At 40.5% G+C, this 6,709-nt stretch overlaps 1 pseudogene; it reads left to right on the forward strand.

Moving 5' to 3' along the window:
* The first annotated feature begins 378 nt into the window (after window positions 1–378).
* Window positions 379–1,001, forward strand: LOC147436727 (uncharacterized; annotated as a pseudogene).
* The last annotated feature ends 5,708 nt before the right edge of the window (window positions 1,002–6,709 follow it).

Below are 6,709 nucleotides of genomic sequence, written 5' to 3' on the forward strand. Positions count from 1 at the left end.
CCATTCATCGACATTGAGCCTTCGACTCTCATGTGGTATGGCATGCCCTTCTTGCAGCAAAACTGCTCCAAGGCAATCACCACAAGCATCACATTGGACCTCAAATGGCTTTGAGAGATCCGGAAGCATGAGGATTGGTTGAGAGGTAAGCTTCTCTTTGAGCTTGTCAAAAGCATTTTTCTCCTTAGCAGTCCATGAATACTTAACGTTCTTCTTTGTTAAGTCATGTAATGGTCCTGCTATTTGAGAAAATTTTGCTATCAAGAGTCTATAGTATGCACACATACCAATAAAGCTTCTTAGTGTTGGGTATTCAAGCCCAAGTTTGGCTAATTTGTCATACTCGTGGGCACATGCCCTTATGGCATGCAAATAAGCATGCAATTACAGTTCCAGTCTACATGGCCATTGCATGGCAAGCTATATTTATGTATTAAGGCTTCATTCCTGGTGGTGCACAAACGTGATTCCATCTCAAAGCTAAAATCTGTAGAGCATGTCACCGTCTCCATCAGCCTCCATAGCGTAGACTTCAACACTGTGTATGATTTGGTTTTAAATGATGACACCTGGCCTAGTAGAAAGTTTAACCTTGGTTAATGGAAATGCTTCCTACTCATGGGACAAGCTAGAAGCGAGGAAGTCTGTGGTTCATGTTTTTGTCCTGGAGTTAAGGGAAAAAGGTATCTTCTATGGAGCCCCTGCTGTTGTTATATACAGGATCACCAAAAAATCTGCACTCCAGGAAGCATTTTTTACCCCGATCCATATTGGACTTACTTGGAGAGAAGTCCGCAGAACGGAATTTTCTTTGGCTGAATGATTTTTTCGTTAAGTATGGACCTCTTGTGTCTGTCCTATCTGCTATAAGTCTCTTTACTTATTTGTTGATCACACCTACCAAGTGTCGATGGTGGCCACAAACTATATACAAAGCAAACTCTAGCACTAAGACAACTCATGGAGAACACAAAAATTTGCTTCAAGAGCGCAGTATATAAATTCAAAAACTATTTTTCTTTATTAAGTTTCATACATATGTTATGGATTCAACACCATATATTTTCTATCAAATCTTTACTTTAGTCCATCAGTTATCAGTTACTACCATGACATATTTCTATGGGTTATAGACACTGCCACACATAAGTGGTAAGACCTCCCAAAATATATCTGTTCTCATCCTAGTTTGCTCATTTCTCATGAGGTTATTGGGTGCACCTTAAACCCAAGGTTTGATAGTGAACCAAAAACTCCTTTTGTTGGTAGCTAATCTATTTTGACCTACACCCTATCTGTTCAAGGGGGGTTACTTACCAAAGCACCAGGTTATGGATACACCAAAAATCCTTCGTTGTGAGAGAAACTCAAACTCACGGTTGACGAGTACACCAAAAACTCGAGATATCATGGGAAGTGATGTATCCAGTTTGGGCTTGAGGGGGGGATTGTTGGGTATTCAAGCCCGAATTCGGCTAATTTGTCATACCCATGGACACATGCCCTTATGGCATGCAGATCAGCATGCAATTACAGTTCCAGTTTGCATGGCCATTGCATGACAAGCTATATTTATGTATTAAGGCTTCATATACAATTCAATCATAAGCGTGTTATTTTTTTTTGGTCTGGTCTTGTTGTGTCGACTACTTTCTCTCTTGTTCAGCTGCACCTTCCTCATCTGTTGCACGCTACTCCAAGCCATGGCCCCTCATAGCCCCGCAGGCACCCACCATAGCTGTGTGCTGAACACTTAGCTCATGTAGATTCCTTGGATTAGGCTATGCTTTTATTACCTCCAGCTTTGATGGATTCATACATATACCATCTGGAGAGATAATGTGACCTAAAATTTGAATCTCTTGTAGAAAAAAATCACTTTTCTTTTGATTAATGAAAAGCTTATTCTCTTTCACAACTTGAAAGATTACTTGGAGGTGTCACTTGTACTCCTCAAGAGAATTTGAGTGGCCTGAAGATTTTTGTCCATCGTGAGTTTGACTGCGGCTGGAGCATTTGCCAAGTCAAAAGTTGTAACTTATCAAATAGATCTTGTACCCGCTGCACGAGAATTTTTTTTTTTAATATAGTGATCCTATTTATTGCTCTATAATCGACACACATGTGATATGTGCCATCTTTCTTTTGCACTAAAAGTACTGGTGAAGAGAATGGAGAGGAGCTAGGCCTCACCGTCCCTTTTTCCATCAATCCATGCACTTGCCTCATGATCTCCTCTTGTTGAGCTTGTGGAACTCAATAAGGAGGATTATTAGGCAATGAGCTTCCTAGTAGAAGCTCTATTGCATGGCCATCATCCCCTTGTTTTGGCGGTAGCTCACTAGGGATGTCATCAATGAAAACATCCATTTAGGAAATTAGACAACTCTAATTCCTCTTGATTCCCTTTATTGCTACTTGTGAAAACATTAGAATCATTTACAGATTCTCTAACAAAAATCATATACGCAAAAATAGAGCTTTTCATTGACTTATCAAAAGCAAGCATATTTACTAGGGATATGGTGTTCCGTGACTCATTAGCATCTATGTACATGCTCTTTTCCCTGGAGGTGAAATAGATTCTCCTTTTAGGGAACTTCATGTTTGCAGCCATGCGGTTGAACCATGGTGCCCCTAGAATAACATCCTCATGTTGGAGAGGAGAGATTAAAAAAATCTTGTTTGTCGATGTAGCTTTTGACATGAAGCCTCAACTTCCCAATCAAGGGAGTAACGGAAGCTTGCTATCCCTTGAAAGCTGTGTCAGCAGTTACAATATCTCCCATCTCAAAAGATTGAAAGCCCAACTAGGTGACCAACTCCGTTGATATGAAGTTGTGAGTAGAGCCAGGGTCAAACAAGATGAAGGCATCATGCTCCCTTTTCCCCAAGCATAGGAGAGTGACAAGCCTTTGCAATGAGTATCCTCTTTTGGAGCTTCAACTCTGGAAGCTCTAGGAGTGTCATTGAGTACATTTCTTTTGGGGCACAAACGATAACCATGTCCTTGCTCCCCACACTTAAATAATTTATGGTCTTTATGAAAGGCCTCTAATTCTTCGGGAGAGAGCTTATTTTTACCTTTGTAAGCTCTTTTCTCCTTGGCTTTGTTGTTGTTGGTGTTGCCTTGGAAAGAGTTTTGAGCATTGCTCTTCCCTATAGATTCATTTTGATCCTTGTTTTCCATGGACTTGAAATTTCTTCTTGCCCCTTGTTGGAATTTGATCTTTGAAGCAACCATAGTGTGATGGATGGCTTCAAGGATAGTGGTAGGCCATTGTGAGTTGACATACTCGGCCATTTCTTCAGATAATACTGCACAAAATTGTTGCTTTTGGAGAAGTCTATCCTTTGAAAGACTGTAGCTTTGAGATGTAAATCCCAAAACTTGTCTACATATTTGTGGATAGACTCGTTGAAGAGCAGCTTCAAGCTCCACCATTCGGTAAGCACTTTTCCCTTTGCATCGCTTGCAAGGAATTTCTTCATGATGGAAACTTGTAGAGTTTTCCATGTCTTTGGGGCCTTGCCATTGCCACAAAGCCTAGCCCACCATTGACGAGCAGATTTCTGGAAGTGCATAGCTAAATGGTGTAGCTTGGAGGACTCCGTGAAGCCCTCATCTTCCAAGGCCGCATCAAATTGTTGGATGAAGACCAATACTTTGCATGTGGCACCAAAGGTGCCATCATAGGTGAGAAAAGAGATACTCTTTCCTCCCTCTTTGAATTTCTTGAGCTTTTGTGATCTTTGCCATGCAGGGTATGATTTGCAATGCCCTCTCCTCTTATATTCTCTAGGAGAATAACTATTGCTATCCTCGGAAGAGGAGGAAGGTGAAGAAGAAGGAGAAGAGGGTGACCTCTTTCTTGCCTTTTTCTTCCTTTGTTTCCTCTCTTCTCTTTTCGGGTGACAAGGAGAAGGACTATGGGTTGATCGTTTCCTCTTTGGAGGAGTTGACGATAGTCTAGATCTCCGTCTTCATGGAGACACATCTTTAGAGGAACTTAGGGATTCACTTCTTTCTCGTTCTTTGGATCCCAGTATAACATAAACTTTGCAAAAAGCATTAACTATTCCAAGCCTCAGTCCCAAGGCCTCAAACACCTTCGAAGGTGGGGAGAGCTAGTGGGGAATGAGGGTAGGGAAGAGGAAGAAGAATCATTCATAGGAGAAAGAAATAGTTCCTCACTTATCAGCAATCTTCTTGCTTAGCATAGCATAATAGCATAGTAAATCATAGTAATGAATATGAAGAAGATGGCAAGCTTAAGCATTTAAGCATGGCTCTTGGTTGGATTTGCATTCCATAGTAGCCAAGAGTGTTGGTGTAGGCTCTCCACTTCTCAACAAGCTTGGAGAAGGAGATGGAGCTCTTGCACTTTGCACTTCACACAATGAGAGAGGGTGTGTGTGGTTGTGGGAGAGTATACCCCCTCTCATGCTTGGTCTCTCTCTCTCTCTCTCTCTCTCTCTCTCTCTTTTGTATTATTTATTATATCATTTGGACATGTGTCCTCTTTTCGTCTTTGAGAGAAAGAACTTCATTATTTATTTTTATGCATCTAAATTCTCATTGGACCCCTTAAAGCCTATCCAATAGGATTCAAGCACATCCAATAGGATTCATGCACATCATGAGGGCCACATGTAGAGGATCATTTGAACATGTTTCTTTTATGCTTCTTAAGTCATTTGGTTTGAATTGAATACTTCAAGCATTTAGTCAATCAAGCATGGAAACCGTTGATGCCTCTTGAGAGTTTATCTTTGAATTGAACACTTTAAGAACCTTAGTCATTCAAGCATAAAAATCACCTCAAGCTTTGGGCAAGGCTCCCACGAACACTTAGAAAGCCGAGAAGCACCTCATGCTGGGGTAGGATTCTCACCTCAAGGTCAACCCTAGCTTGCCTAAGGTCAAAGTACTTTTTAACACTAACTTTTGGAGGTCTTTAATGAAGTCAACCCTAAGGTCTTTTAAGCTCTATTAGATGCACGTTGTCTTTGATAGACTACCTCCTTTTGGACCTCTATTGAGATGTAACCATCTCTCCTCTTGGTCCCTTGCTGAGGTAAATCTAGAAGCATTTATTGCACATTGCTCTTTGGTAGACCATCTCATTTTGGACCTCTATTGAGATGCAACCATTTATCCTTTTGGTCCCTTGTTGAGATAGGTCTAGAAGCACATATCTATATCCTAACTCTTGTTCCCCTGTTATCTTCCCATATTAAATGATCAGTTTAATATGAGAAAATCATTTGGTAAAGTTAGATACTATATTTTATGACAAGTTGTGTTTCTTTGCATTGCGATTTTGTACTATGTGGTTTTTCCAGATCTAAAATTCAATGGCGGTTCATTATTGGCTGATGATGCATTGGCACGCTTATGGTGCATAATACTCTATAGTTTTTGTGGTTTCATTGCAGGTTGATCTAGTGAAGAACCATTGCATAGATTGGCTTACAGGTTTTTGCAGATATGTACTCCATCTCTACTTCTGCAACCCAAAATATCGTTATCAAGTTTTCTGATGCTATATCAAAGTCGGGGCTACATGACCTTTTCATCAAGTGGCCTTCAATGGAAAGAATGCATAGCCTAGCAAGGGATTTTGAGGCAATCCATGAAATTCCTTATGTAATAGGTGTAGTGGACGGTAGTCATGTGCCCATAATTGCCCCACGAGCCCACCACGAGGACTACTTCAACAGAAAAGGTTTCCACTCTATCATTTTGCAAATGACGGTAGCTTCAAATTGTGTTCTTTGGGACTATGACATAGGATGGGTAGGCTTCATGCATGATAGGAATGTGTTTCAATGTAGCCATCTAGGTTAGAGATAGGCATCAAGATCTCTAGGTAACTATTGCTTGTTGGGAGATTGTGCATATCTTGTGCACAATTTTGGATGCTACCACCCTTCAAAGGTAGCAAAGATGAACTACATACAATCTAGCTCACGAATGCCAGTGGAGCATGCATTTGGAATGCTCAAGGCTAGTTGTAGAATCCTTTTGAAGCGTTGTGACATGCTTCTTCAGAATGTCCCAAAGATGATTCGCACATGTTTGGTATTGCAAAATATGTGCATTGTCCATGGGGATGTGTTTGATGAGGTGTGGGTATGAGAAGCACAAGGTGAGGTACGACGTGCACAAGCCAAGGAGGCAGTTTCCAACCCTGATCTAATAGTTTGTCGTGGGTTGACTGCTGCTCTTGCAAAAGTTACAAGCTTGATTGAGTTGGATACAAATGTAAGTGGAGCACAGAGGCGTGACAATCTTTCAAAAGTAATGTTCAATGAGCGAGCAAGGAAAAGTGCGAGGGTCATGTTTGGAGACGATGACTCTATCGATAAGAGTTTTGATAGCGATGACTAGGGAAGAATTTTTGTAATGGAATGTAGTTTGTTAATATTTTTTAACTTCAAATGGTGTTTTGCCTAAGTGGAGTTTAGAAGTTGTTTGATTAGGATTTTAAGAGTTTAAGTTACTTGAGTTTTTTTAGTTCCACGGTTTTTGTGAGTGTTGTGATGTGTTTTCATTATGTTGATGCCCAAAAATGGGGATTTGATGTTATGTTTATGTCAAATACTATGGGGATTCGATGTCCAAAAATGTTGTTGTTCTCGTGTTTTTTAACTATTAATGTCGCCTCTTGTCTCCTTAAGGAACTAGACAGTGACCTCTTTGGAT

Source organism: Adiantum capillus-veneris, chromosome 17 (assembly GCF_014529385.1).
Source record: "Adiantum capillus-veneris isolate H3 chromosome 17, ASM1452938v2, whole genome shotgun sequence".
Classification (NCBI taxonomy): Eukaryota; Viridiplantae; Streptophyta; class Polypodiopsida; order Polypodiales; family Pteridaceae; genus Adiantum; species Adiantum capillus-veneris.